General features: G+C 37.3%; 1 protein-coding gene across 7 annotated transcripts in view; it reads right to left on the bottom strand.

The window, feature by feature from the left end:
* Positions 1-14,735, bottom strand: part of LOC126299523 (uncharacterized) — a 204,364-nt gene extending 189,629 nt beyond the window's left edge. For 5 of the 7 annotated variants that reach the window (XM_049991492.1, XM_049991494.1, XM_049991493.1 and 2 more), the window contains exon 1: positions 14,619-14,727. The gene's annotated coding sequence lies outside the window, so the exon portion shown is untranslated. Of the gene's footprint in view, positions 1-14,618 lie in introns of all 7 variants that reach the window. The other 2 variants (XM_049991498.1, XM_049991497.1) reach the window with 2 other exon arrangements.
* Between the last annotated feature and the right edge of the window lie 518 nt (positions 14,736-15,253).

The raw sequence follows: 15,253 nt of genomic DNA, 5'->3' as shown, positions 1-15,253 counted from the left end.
AGACCATCTAAACCAACAGTACACAAGTAGCTAATGTATTTAACAATCAGTGTAGGTGAAAGAATTGGTAAGAATAGTTCAAAAGAAAAAGCAAAGCAGTACATGGAAGAGCCATTTTTAAGAAATCTTAGATTCATTTCAACCTAACAACCACTTGTGAAATAAGGAAAATCATTAAATCTTTGAAAAATAAATGTTCCGTTGGAGTAGATGACATCTGTAACAAGATATTAAAACAATCTCGAGCAGTTACAGCTGATGTTCTGAGATACATATGTAATGCATCACTAACTCAAGTTATTTTCCCAGACAGGTTAAAACACGACAGTGTCAAGCCTCTCTCTCTCTCTCTCTAAAAAAGGGGTGGGGGTGGGGGGGGGGGGGGGGGGGACACCACAGATGTAAATGATTATTGGCCAGTATCCTTGCTTACAGCATTTTCAAAAATCATTGAGAAATTAACGTACTCAAGAATGGTCAGCCATCTCAACAGTAATAGGATACTTACTAAATCACAGTTTGGATTTAAAAAAGCATATGAGTAGTTTAAGTCATATCTACAGAACAGGAAGCAAAAAGTTTCTTTACATGGTTTAAGTGATTTAAGGAAATTTGCCACTTCATTGAAATGGGGTGAAGTTACATTAGGTGTTCCACAAGGTTGGATCATGGGCCCCCCTTCTGTTCTTGATATATGTGAATGACCTCCATTCTTATCTGAAACAAGAAGCTAAACTGACACTATTTGATAATGATACAAGCATCATTATTAGTCCAGTAAAAGAAACTCCAATAGAAAACAACACAAATAATGTCTTTGGAAAAGTCATTATTTGGTTTCCTGTGAATGGGCTTCCTTTGAACTTTGAAAAAACTCAGAACATCCAATTTTCTGCTGCAAGGAGTACAGTTCCTTCAATAAATATAACACATCAACAGAAGTCAGTAGCCAGGGTAGAGCATACTAAGTTTTTGGGTGTACATACAGATGAGAATCTTGACTGGGAAATTCATATTTTGTATCTCCTAAAGTGACTAGGTTCTGCAACTTATGCAATCAGGATAATTGCAAATATTGATATAGAAATTAGCGAGCTAACATACTTTGCATACTTTCACTCTCTGATGTCTCACAGAATAATATTTTTAGTGACATTCCTGATTATAATACCAAAAGAAAGAACGACTTACACTACCCCTACTTAACGTATATTTGGCACAGAAAGGGGTAAACTATGCTGGTGTGGAACTTTTCGATAAATTGCCAGATGAAATAAAATGTCTGACAGACAGCTGTAATAGTTTCAAAAACAAATTCAAATCGCATCTCCTAGACAACTCCTTCTATATCATAGATGAATTCTTGAATAGAAATAAATGAATCTATTGGTATAATACACACATCAAAAAAGTTTTGCATCATCTCAGTTCTGAGAGTTCCAGAACCTGTACAGAAAATTGGAACAGAGATCAACATAAACATCATTTCCGCCCTTTTTATTCCTCATGAAAACTACACATTGCATGTTGTACCACCATACAGCGATACTTTCAGAGGTAGTGGTTCAGATTGCTGTACACATCGGTACCTCTAACTTCACACATCCTCTTGCTATGATGCATGCCTGTATCAGTCATGGCATACTATCCCCAAGTTCATCCACTGTTGGTCCAGATTGTTCCACTCCTCAACGGTGATTCAGTGTAGCTCTCTCAGAGGGGTTGGTGGGTCACATTGTCCATAAACAGCTCTTTATAATCTATCCCAGGCATGTTCAGTGGGGTTCATGTCTGGAGAACATGCTGGCCACTCTAGTCGAGCAATTGCGTTATCCTGAAAGAAGCCATTTACAAGATGTGCATGATGGGGACGTGAATTGTCATCATGAAAATGAATGCCCCGCCAATATGCTGCCGATATGGTTGCACTATTGGCCGGAGGATGGCATTCATGTATCGTACAGTCATTATGGCACCTTCCATGACCACCAGCAGCATATGTCGGCCCCACAGAATGCCAGCCCAAAACATCAGCGAACATCCACCTTGCTGCACTAGCTGGACAGTGTGTCTAAGGCGTTCAGCCTGAATGGATTGCCTCCAAACATGTCTCCAATGATTGTTTGGTTGAAGGCATATGTGACACTCATTGCTGAAGAGAACGAGATGCTAATCACAGCCTACATGCCATTCAGCATGTTGTTGGGCCCATCTGTACCGCACTGCATGGTGTCGTGGTTGCAAAGATGGACCTCGCCCTGAATGTCAGGAGTGAAGTCGCATATCATGCAGCCTATTGTGCACAGTTTGAGTCGTAACATCACATCCTGTGGCTGCACACAAAGCATTATTCAACAAGGTGGCATTGCTGTCACAGTTCCTCCGAGCCATAATCCATAGGTAGCGGTCTTCCACTGCAGTAGTAGCCCTTGGACAGCCTGAGTGAGGCATGTCACTGACAGTTCCTGTCTCTCTGTATCTCCTCCATCTAGGAGAAATACCCTTTGGTTCACTCCGAGTGCCTGGATACTTCCCTTGTTGAGAGCCCTTCCTGGCATGAAGTAACAATGCGGACATGATCAAACCACATTATTGACCGTCTAGGCATGGTTGAATTACAGACAACACAAGAGTGTACCTCCTTCTTGGTGGAATAACTAGAACTGATCAGCTGTCGCACCCCCTCCGTCTAATAGGCGCTGCGCATGCATGGTTTTTTACATATTTGGGCGGGTTTAGTGACATATCTGAGCAGTCAAAGGGACTGTGTCGGTGATACAATATCCACAGTCAACATCTATCTTCAGGAGTTCTGGGAACAGGGGTGATACAAAACTTTTTTTGATGTGTGTATTTGCATTTTGTGCCAGTTAAGTGAATGGGGTAGGTAACAGAATTTTTCCAGCTTTTATTTTTTTTTAAGAACTTTGATTTATGTGTGCATTTCTTATGCATTTGACGTGTTCCACATCATAACAGTTACCCGCGAGATTGATCAACGGAACACGGAACAAAAAGACAAATAATAAGGACCAACTGAATGAGGCAATGAATTTGTTAAAACAATGACATATTTGGGATGATGGCGTTTGCTCTGTCTGACGAGACTGATTAGCTTTTCCTAAATCATTTCAGGCAAAAGTGTGAGGGTTCCTTCACAAAGTTGATGGCCAATGACCTATCCTCATATGTATTTTTTCTTTTCTTTTTTTTTTTTTACTGTATCATCATAACAAATCCTATAAGATGATCCCTGGGTGAATAAATAAATAAAATTAACAATGTATGCCACCACAATGAGGCAACACCTCACTGAATGTCTGTCAATGTCTGTCAATTTCTGGAAGGTAAGTTTCTGGATAGGAGGACTGGATTAGATAGTCTGATTAGGCGGCCACCACAATCACTTAACTTTGCACCACTAAACTTCTTCTTACGTGGTGTTGAGAAGGATCAAGTGTTCTGAACCAAGATTACAGACCTACGGGACTTAACAATGCAGTTTGACATGCTGTTTCTGGAGATCACATGGACATAATACCAACAGGATGTTGCCCATGCCACTGCGTGGTGCAATTTTTCGCATGCCCTGGCATTCCTTCAGGATGCGAAGCACAGTTGTATGTACTAATCTTACAAATTGTGTGTCATGTAGAAAACCAGTTATTGTAATCTAGTAGTTTAAAAGTTTTTAAAATCATAAAGGTAATTTACAGAGACCCTGTATAACAGACCCCCCCCCCCCCCTTTCCCATCTCAACAACATCTCATGGATTTATTTTTAGAAACTACTGTGGCACAGAAATTTATTTTGTGTGGTTTTCGGGGAAACTTGTGGCAATCTAATTTTAGAATTCTCAATCATATGTATAATTTTGACACTGAAGATTTGGGACAACCGTACAATATAATCTGAGCACATATGCTGTATGATTCAATCTTTTAATGTTAACTGATGGTCATTTCCACCAAAAGAAGTCACCAAAAGAAGTCACCAAAAGAAGTCACCAAAAGAAGTCACCAAAAGAAGTCACCAAAAGAAGTCACCAAAAGAAGTCACCAAAAGAAGTCACCAAAAGAAGTCACCAAAAGAAGTCACCAAAAGAAGTCACCAAAAGAAGTCACCAAAAGAAGTCACCAAAAGAAGTCACCAAAAGAAGTCACCAAAAGAAGTCACCAAAAGAAGTCACCAAAAGAAGTCACCAAAACTGTCAAGACAGGTGGAAAGAAAGTGTCTTTTGAAAAGCTGGTGGATTGGGACGTTTCATCATTTGGCAATTGTACGGTCTCTTTGTAATTACTTAACCCTCACAAAACCAAGGGGGGCAGGGGGAGAGGGGTACTGTGTGTCCACTTTTGGAAAACATTATATCTAGTCAGTTACTTTGTATGAGGGTTGGAATTCAAATAGTGGCAGCTATTTATTCACAACCGATACAGAAGAGTTACATGTTTGCACCCGTTACTGTCCTTTAAAGTAGTCACCAGCATTGTGTAGCACCCATTGCCAGCGATGTGAAAGGCGTAGTATACAATTAGCAGAGCCTGTTCTGTTGATGGTGCGAATGAAATGGTCTACTGCCTGACTAATCTCTGGAACAGTTCTGAAGCGAATGCCACAAAGTGGTTCCTTCATCTTCAGGATCAAATCAAAGACACAAGGACTTAAGTCCGGGGAGTATGGTGGATGTTATAGTAGTTCCCAGTTCCATCGACCGAATAGAACAGTCACAGATTGCGCTGTATGCGACCTGCATTGTCGCGTAAAATGATGGGTGCGTTGCGCAGAAAGTGTCGCTGCTTCTTTCACAGAGCTGGTCGCAGGTGATGCTCCACAAACGAACAGTAATACTGTGCATTGGCGGTCTGCCGTATAGGAACGTAATGTGTTAGGATAACCCCATCACAGTCGTAGATGAGAACCACCATAACTTTCACCATACTGGGGCTCTGACGCACTCCCGACTTTGGCGGATACCCATAATGATGCCATTAGTTGGATTGGTGTTTCAGTTTTGGCTTGTACGATATGGCCCATGTCTCATCCAGTGTTACGATACAGCGTAAGAAAGCCTCTCCTACGCGCTCATAGCACTCCAAGTGTGTTTGATCAGCATCATAATGCATCCATTTCTGCATTTCCATCAAGTCATTCCGAACCCATTGCGATGCAATTTTTTGTGTGCCCAGGTGTTCCTTCAGGACGTGAAGCAGTCATATGCGGGAATCCGGTTTTGTGGGCAAACTCACGAATCATATGGCATCGATCACTGTCCACTAACGCGGCAACAGCATGCACTACTACTTCAGAGACACCAGGGCCACCTGCCCGATGCATGTCTGCTACAGTTTGCCGACCTTTGTTGAAGGCTTTTACCTAACGTGCCACTGTTCTGTACAGCAATGCCGATTCCCCACATGCCCCTTGAAGACCCTGATGACACTGTTGTTCTGTACGACCTCTGGCACATTCAATCTTGATCCAACTCCATTGTCTCTGTTTCGAAAACAGTGACACCATCACAATAGACCGCTCACTCACAAGTGACTGTTCCCCTCGATTGTGCGCACGCCGGTGACGCAAGACAGGAGAGCTCATTTGTTCGGAGGTAAGGTAGGTACGTCAACAACGTGTGCTATCAGCAACAAAAGTAGATTCCATTGCATAGTGTCTCCACAGCAGTGTTGCCACTATTTAAGTTCCAACCTACATATTTTAAAATCTCGAAAAAAAAAATTATTTTTTTTTAATGAATTATTTACTAGATTCCATAAATGTTTTAAATTTTTCAGTTACACCTAACCCAGAAATTTATGTTTTAGCAGTAGAATTCACTTTCCCCAATGAATGTCACTCAAAATTTTCATGTTCATGAAATTTCTTACACATCAACACCTCTTTATCAATCAAGTTAAGAATAAAACTTAACTACAATTAACGACTTTTAAAAGTACTCCCCATGTTACTGAAAGTGTGTTGTTAAAGGTAGAGTGTGTTAAAGGATATTTTCTGGGTTTGGATCCTACTTACACATAAGTATCTCTTTAAAAGTATGTTTTTAATAGAAATAAACAGGAATTAATGATTTTTTTAGTTGTTTGTATTGGGGGCATAAACTACTTTCCTTGCTAAAGTATGGAAAACGCATTGGTATTGCTAGGGTTAACACTCTATAACTGAAATACATACATACCCAGTTTCACAAATATTTTGGGTGTGTTGCTGCTACATCATGCTTCATTTTGTGGCCAGCACAAAAGGGGAATTACACAAAATTCTCATATGGCAAAAACCACAAAAACCAAAAGACTCAATACAACTCATAAAAAACAATTAAAATAAAACATATGCTTTGTGTTGGGGAAAGAAAAAAAACCGAAGACTATGGTAACCGACAACAATCATGTATACTACTGCTGCCACTACCACCACCATTACTACGGCGTAGTAGTAGTAGTAGTAGTAGTAGTAGTAGTAGTATATCTGCGTATTAACACAGTATTATCAGTACATCCTTTGTTGATGGAAATATTCAATGATATGAATGTATTGAATGTATTTAATTACTGTACTCTTGTGTAACTAGAATTCTCTGTGTGCACATGTTACACATGCTACACATGTATAAATGCAGATTAATTTTATATTATGCCACCAGACGCTGTATAAGACTTCTGCTACACTTTCTGTCAACTCAGATGACTAAAAATAACATTGAAAACAGCCAACAAAGGTAACTATGATTTGGTTATTACAGCTGACAAGCAAGTAATCTCACAGTACATATTTTATTTCATTTTCAACTTCTTGGTAAATAAATTCACTGTTTTCAATTCAAAATCTTAAATGGCATTAAGTATTGGAAAAACAAGGTACTCACAAAACCTGATCATTTTTGCATAAAATAACATTAGTCAGTCATATCATAGCTTCTAGAAGGGTGTTTCTATTTATCACACCCTCTATGCAACCATTCACAGTTCATATAGGCCTAAGTCCTGTACGTAGGAACCTCAAGAAACTTTTCTTCTTTTTAAAAGAGGCTTCAAAAGCTGCAAACACCATTTTGAAGATGCAAATTTCGTAAAAAGTTTTAAAATGCTGTATCTCTGGGACAGTTCTAGATATTTTGTTAGTGTTCTTTTTATTTGAAAGATGATTGGTTTATGATTACAATGGTATCCTCTGTTTGTACATATCTGTCAAAGTACTTTTACTGTCGCATTTTTAATATTTTTTTTAACTCAGTTTTTTTTCCCCCAAAAATGACAGTCCAGAAAAGTAACATTTGTTTTCTGTTGATTAGTACCATGTAGTACTATAGTCCATGTAAAGGAGGGCTTCCACTTTTAAGTTGGAAGGGTCTTTTTTTTAAAAATCATGTTTTTTAAACTTTCAAGGCTAATGAACATCTTCACTGAAGTGGTTTCTTACTAATTTCTTTGTTACAATGTTTATTTCTACTGACTGTTTTGCAGTTATTTCTTTTCACTTTCATTGTTGCAGTTACTTTGTACACTTTGTTGCAGTTTCTTGTCAGTTTCTTTGTCGTTTTCGTTCATTGCAGGTTTCTGTATGGTATTTGTTCGATGCTAATTTGTTTACTGAAGAGGCTTCTGAGACCATCCAGATTCTGTTAAGTAATTCAGTTGTCACACGGTAAGGAATAGAGCGTATTATTAACTAACAACTCATTTGTCTACCTGAACAAGGTTTTGTTGTTTCACATGTTATCATGATCTTAAGACAAAACATTACTTCTTTGCCTGAATTTGTATGGAGATTTGAGTATGGGTGGAAGTGTATGGTGTGTCTATCATGTTATAGTACATTTATAAGCATGTTTAAGTTCAACTCAAAAATATGACTTGCATTTTTCATTGTAGTTTCATTTTGTGTAAGGCCTAATCTGTATCACTTCAGGCAGGGGGTTACCTTAATAGTCTCGGATGTTAATGAAATTAGACTATGTTAAAATTCTGGAGTATGTAAGAGAGACACAACTTTTGTTTTCTTCTAAAAAAAAAAAAAAAAAAATCCTGCCCCCAGATATGGGCCGCCAAAGATGACACTGTGAACACCATTTTGAAGATGTGAATTTCGTAATTTTTTTTTTTTTTTTTAATGCTGTCTCTCTGTAACAGTTCTAGATATTTTATTAGAGTTCTTTTTACTTGAAAGATGATTGCTTTATGATTACAATGGTATCCTCTGTTTGCACATAAGTGTCAAAGTACTTTTAATTTCCCTTTTTTAATTTTTTTTATATAATTTTTTTCTCAAAATTCCAATTGAGAAAAGTTACATTTTTTTTCTGTTGATCAATACCATGTAGTACTATATTCTGTGTAAAGGAGAGCTTCCACTTTTAAGTTGGGCAGGTTTTATTTTTAAACAATCATTTTTTTTAACTTTCAAGGGTAACATATGTCTTCACTAAAATTGTTCCTTACTAATTTATTTGTTACAGTGTTCATTTCTATTGTCTTTGTTCCATTTATTTCTTTTCACATTCATTGTTGCAGATATTTTGTACACTTTGTTGTACTTTCTTGTCAATTGCTTTGTTGTTTTTGTTCAGTACAGGTTTCTATATTATAGTTGTTCAGTGCTAATTTGTTTACTGAAGAGGCTTCTAAAAAATCTGAGACCATCCAGTGAATTCTTTGTATTCGAGAGGAATTTGCCGCTCGGCACAGTTGCAGTGTGTTTTGTGTATTTGAAATGTCTTCTGACTGGGGCTACAAGAGAGTAAAGGGTGCTGACTGTTTGCATATCAATAAAAGAGTGATATATAAGACAAACAAAAAAACAGACTTTGTTTAAGTTGGGAATAATTGTTCTAATTTGAAGACTCTGTTTGAAAGTGAAGAGGTTTCTAGTGATGACTTTTTGTGTTCTAAATGTTTTGACAGAATAACAACGATAATATTTGAACAAAGTGAAGCCTCCCATGGTGCAGATGATTTAGATTTTGCATCAGTAGAGGAAGAATTAAATACCTCGAATTAGTCAACCACAGAGGTAGATGTTAGTCCTGTAAAGAAACTATGGTCAGTGAAGTAGAGTCATAAGCTCTATGCATCAAGAAAGCACAGAGAAATTACTAAAGCCATGGATGAATACACTACAGCTAAACTGGCCACACTCTTCAAAGTAGAAATTCAGTCTTCTTACACCTTGTGCCAGGAATTTTTCACAAATATCAACTCACCTGTTGAATATTGTGCATCGTACAGTGAAAAGGTGCAAGTTTTAACTATTATTCCACAGACATTTTCAAAGAAAACAACTTTGAACCATGTTCATCAGTATCAAAGTAGATGATAGGAAATCAAGAAATGTGAGGTTGGTAAAAGTAGTCTTTGGGAGACCTGATCCGTATTATGGTCATCCTGTAGAAGCAGCTCCAGTTTAGACAGCACAGTCATTTTATCTGGAAGATAAATGGGACTGTTCTCGCCAGAGTGCCGGCAAAAAAGACACTATAACTGTAACAGTTGAAGGTCAAAAAGATGTGAAAGTGAAGCGGTACATGACTCGCAGTATTAAAGAAACTTTTGTTGTTTATAAAAGCAACTATACAACTTCACATATTGGAAGATCAAAATTTGATGCACTAAGACCTAGGGATGACGATTGATGTTTGTACTGCATGAATTTTGAACTTTGTGTGGTAACTTTGAGGAACTTAATGGAGCACATGTCATATGACACCGTGGTTGGGTGTATGATGTCTTTAGTACTCTGTGGTGTAAAGTGAGAGATTTGTTTGTTTCAAGAGTGTGGTGACTGCCCTGGAAAGGGAGGGCTGTCTTTACAGACACTTGGCCTGGAAGACATAGCAGATAACTCTGAATAAATTACATATCCAACATGGGAGGAAAATAAACTAATTAAGTAAACTGTTGCCTTTGACAGTTTCATTGATGAACTTGGTAAATGGTCAGTGAAAGCAGTAACACATTAGCATCTGAAGACATTGCAACAACATCACATTGCACAAGTGACAGGGTGTGTACAGGCTGACTAACTATGTTTAGTGCTTCACTGTTACTTTTGCTGAGAACTGGTTTGTAATTCTCCCACAATGAGCAGGTTTCAATTTTTACAGGAGTGACATTTTCAAAACAAGACCACAAATGTTGCAATTATAAATGATAAGACATGACTCAGCACATGCTTTGCTAGCAATGTGCAAAATTCTTCAACTGCAAACAGAGGCAGAGATCATTATTATTTTTGATGGTGTTCCTAGTCATTTAAAAAAAATCGTTACCAGCTGTCTGAATTGAGTAAGTCGATTGTGTCAACTGACTGGATATACAGTGCTACTGGTCATGGGAAGGGGCCTCGTGATGGTGTAGGTGGCCTGCTGAAGCACTGTGCTACAAAACATAATCTTTACAGACCAAATACAGCTGTGATTCAGAATGCTGAGGCATTTACAAGAGTCGTGAAATTTTACACATCCACAGCCCTCATTCTTTTGCCCAAAGAGGAAATCGGAGAATTCTGTGAGTGGAAAAAAAAAGAAGAATGTTCCAAACTAACTACAGCTGTGATAGGAATGCAGACGACACATTTTTCAACTCAGTGATGGGCGAAATCATATTGCATGCACATTAAAGAGCAAGAAAGAAGAAATTCTGTTTGTTTGGCCTGCACCTCAGAATCAGCAGGATAATTTTCAGATTCACAACGTGAGACGGGGGATGTTTGTGGTGTGTGGGTGTGTGTGTGTGTGATTGTGACGTGGGGTGCAGAGATTGTAGACACCAGTTATTAGTTAAACGATACTGTAGTGAACTTTATGCTACCACGTGGACCTGCTGCTGGATATAGGTTTCCAGGTGAAGAACGGCAGCAATGCCATTTGTGCTCACTTCCTGTTTACAATGTTTTGAAGATTGTAAGTGCTCCAGTTCCTATTGGTTCAGCAGGAAGGCATCACTCTATATCAAAGGAAGATAATGAAGCAGTGGAACACATTTTTAGTTCATTGACTGGCTAATTTCAGTGCAAGACAGAGTGCACAGAAGTTGTATAAATTGAAACGTTTAAGTCTTTGGATCTTTCACTTACTTTTTGGAACCATTTACTGTGCTTGAAAAATGAGTGTCTTGTTCATCTTTCAAAACTAAAATTATGTTAAATAAGGTTAGGTTTTGATTTTTATGAGCCTATTATGTGATAATGTGGTAATAAAACAGGTTTATGTATGGCAAAAATATCAATTGCTTATAAAACCTGTTCAACCTAAAAGTGGAAGCTCTCCTTTTCAGGGAATGTAGAACTACATTGTACGAATCAACAGAATTTTTTTTTCCCCATAAATTATGAAGTTAGTTCAGAAAGCTATAGTAAAAGAACTGAGATGTAAATCCAAATGGAGGATCTCTTTGTAATCATAAACCAATCATCTTTCAAATCAAATAAAAAAAGTATCTAGAACTGTTCCAGAAATATCGCCCCCCTTTTTTTTATTTATTTATTTATTTTTATTTTTTACGAAATTCGCCTCTTAAAACGGTATGTGCAGTGTCATCTTTAGAGGGCTGTACCTCAGAGCAGAAATTTTTTTGAGAAAATAATAAAATTAGTGTTCCTTACTTAGTCCTTCATTTTAATATATGCTAAATTAAATAAAAAATTTTCGTAGGCTGCCTGAATTGATATGGCTATGCCAGATAAAGTTATAAAAATGGTGCTCCACAGTACACATAAGAAAGTTCATGTCAAAATTCCAAGGAGAAACACACAGTATAAATTTTGGACCACAGTAGTTTTATTATTTCTAAATGTTTGTTTTTTCTTCAACACACTGGATACACTATATATTTACTCTTTCAATTATCTTGAGTGCCTCCTAGGACATTATCTGTATGAAGTTAATCATAGTAGTACTTTACTTCAATTTTGATATCCACTTATACTGGATATTCTTTAAATTAATTTCAAGTCTGATGCATACACCATATAAATCAGTACTTTGGATGTTCATTCACACTCAGCACAATTCAGAGTTTCAGCCTCAGTTACAGTTGTGCACCCAGGACCAGAATAGGTCCTTCACAAAAAGTTTACTTGCTGACAGTTCAGCACAGTCACCAAAACACTTTGTACGAAGTGAATAAAATACTTAAATGTGACTTATAGCAGGATTTTAGCCTGCCAAAACAATTTCATAATCACAAACAAAATACAATTATATAAAAAAAATTGATATTTTAATTCAATTATAGGGAAGAAAAACCACTATACTGTATAACATTTGTGCTATTGCTCATCAAAGAAATGAAGATTATGATAACTGTTTCATAGATCATTTCTTGATTGTACTTAAAAGTGAGAGATTTGTAGCTGAGATTCACTGTTTGCACACATTAGTTGCTTAGCCTTGATAAGGGTTCATTTGCAAACACCGAGAGACCCGAACCCATTTACATGGCTGGTAATACACATCATACAGCAAAGCAGGCCTAGTCGTTTCCATGGATACTTGGCGCAAGAGTATGGCTAGGATGTAGAATGTGTCAGATTACTACAACGGTAACCATATGTAAATGGTCAGGAGACTTACAAGCTAAATCTCATGTAAATAGATACACGAGGTTCAAGTGTTCAAATAATTATATAGACTACAGTAGTGATGGTTACTCAAACAATTACAAGGCTTATACATAGTCATTTCTTACAGGAATGCTTAAAATTAAACACATTTCCTAATTATTACACACTGTCAAACATGCCTATTTTAGCTTTTTGTCTTGACCCCAATGACTGATTTAATTTGAAATGGAAGTTTATTGTTTACTTTTATGCTTGAATAGCGTACTCCTTTCTGTACCATACTGTGATTTGTATATCTTTGTGAAGATCATGTTTACTTCTTGTATCATGATCATGATATTCACTGATTGTCCTCTACATTGATTATTGTTCACAAAGCACATTAGTGAAAAACTGTATTGGCACGGCATGATGAGGATCCCTAGTTGTTTCAATAAGCTTCTGGAACAGCACCTAGTGTGCATTCTACCCATCATTATAAAGACTCTAGTCTGTGCAATAAAGACTTTATTTGCTCATGACCTGTTTCCCTGAAAATGATGCCACATATCATAAGCGAACGGAAATGTCCAAAGTGCACAGCTTTCATTGTTTCCAAATCACAAAGAGGTGAAATTGAGCGAATGACAAATGCTGCTGAATTCAGTACTTTATATAGGTCAATGATGTTAACTGACCGATTTAGTGTTGTTAATGTGTAATCCCATGAATTTGGAAGCCTAACTCTCAATATTTCTTTGTCGCCATTTTTTATTTCAATAGTTTTTTGTTTGTTGTTTGAGACAGAATGAATTTAGTCTTGTTAAAACTGAGAGACAGACCATTAGAAGTGAACCAATCTAGAGCTGCTCCAAATATAGTGGTTGCAGAGTGCTCTACACTGCAGTGTGATTCTTTAGCATAATGGTTGTGTCATCTGCAAATATGGTGAAGTGTTCTTTTAGTGTCATACACAGTGGCAGATCACTGTAATGGAAAACTATTCAGCCTCCTGAAAGAGCACATCTATGATGCTCTTACTAGTACAAACTGCTCTCCTAACTCTGCAGGTAAAAATATACAACCAATTCGATTAAGTTACATCAGAATGTAAGAGGATATCAACCAATGAAGATAAGCACAGCAACTGATTTTTATTCTTCCACAGCGAAGACTTCAGACCTTCAGTCTGAGAAAACCATTTGAAATGTCAACCAACCACCTGCTGCATAGGGACACATTCTGTTCTAGGAAGTTATTCTGACACCACAATCCTGTTTGTTACAACATTTTACTGTATATGTGGTGTCTACTATATTTTTCATCCTGTCAGCATATGAATGAATATTCACGACGTACGTAAAGTAGTTACAGACGCGTAAGAATATAATATAAAACATACCCCAAATTTGTTCGAAAGGTGCACTGCTATTTGTCAATAGCCATTATCTTCCATACGTTATCAAAATCTAAAAAATTACACCATTTCGAATTAGCTAAAGCGTGGAACAATGACCATATCTGCTATTTATTCAGAAAAGTACTCAGACGAGATAAACGATTACGTTTTCTTTGAAAACTGACCGATATGTCAATGTCAATAAGTTTGCACACTTTATACATTTGCAATTTGATGGTTACACTTAAGTCGTCGTTTGCTGGCAGCCTAGAGCTGCCACAACAGGTCACTATTGTTCTGTTATTGTAGTACTGTCTTTCTACAATCAAGCATACCTAGAAGTCTAGGCAATGACAATTACTACCGTTAACGCGGTGTTTCCCCCTTTTTTCCACTTTGTGCGTACCAAGTATCATTCATGCTTAGTTACATGCGTACACACACTTTGTAGCATAGGCATACACTCAATTGTAAAACTGTCACAACATGTAATAGCCACACACTTCACTCTAACATTGCGTTTACTATTCGGGAGGAAGCATCCTTATCTTCACGGCTGTCAATCTATTTACGTTACGATAAATACAGATACACAATATCACTAATACTTGAACATTGAGGTCTGCTGGTTTCTCTCAGTAATCAACGCATGCTGAAAAAACTTACCTGAACACTGTATATTTTTCGTTAATCCAAACGTACAAGCACACTCCTGTTCAAAACACGGAATTTCACAAGCACTTCACAGAGCGACAGACAAGCGTTGGCAATTGTTTTTTAAATAGTCGCACTCTACGAAATACTTTGACAGCCCACTGTGGAAGCGATACGTATCGCTTGCAGGTTCGTTTTTGTATTTTAAAAAAGCCATAACGCTCTCACACAGTCACTATAATTATAACAAACGCATAAATGATACGATGCTGAAAGCTTATTATTATTATTATTATTATTATTATTATTATTATTGTTATTAACACGGCTTCATCTCAGTCTATAGCGTTCATACTAAAACAGTTTCAAAAGAGAAAACTTTGTACTAAATTAAATTCAAAATTTTCCTTCAAAATGAATTTTGACTCTGCAGTAGTGTGTGCGCTGATTTGAAACTTCCTGGCAGATTAAAACTTTGTGCCGGAACGGGAACTCTTAAAATTTTCCTGTGGAAAAACTACTATACCACAACTGATACGTTTGACTGGCTGATCAGTTCGTCACGTCTCTGCAGCCAGAAAAATGGACGTCAACAGCTGACAATGGATTTCACGGACTGCAAATAATTGCCCTTACTTTCAGCCACT

The sequence above is a fragment of the Schistocerca gregaria genome, chromosome X (genome assembly GCF_023897955.1).
Source record: "Schistocerca gregaria isolate iqSchGreg1 chromosome X, iqSchGreg1.2, whole genome shotgun sequence".
Classification (NCBI taxonomy): Eukaryota; Metazoa; Arthropoda; class Insecta; order Orthoptera; family Acrididae; genus Schistocerca; species Schistocerca gregaria.
This window is presented reverse-complemented; position numbering and strand designations above follow the sequence as displayed.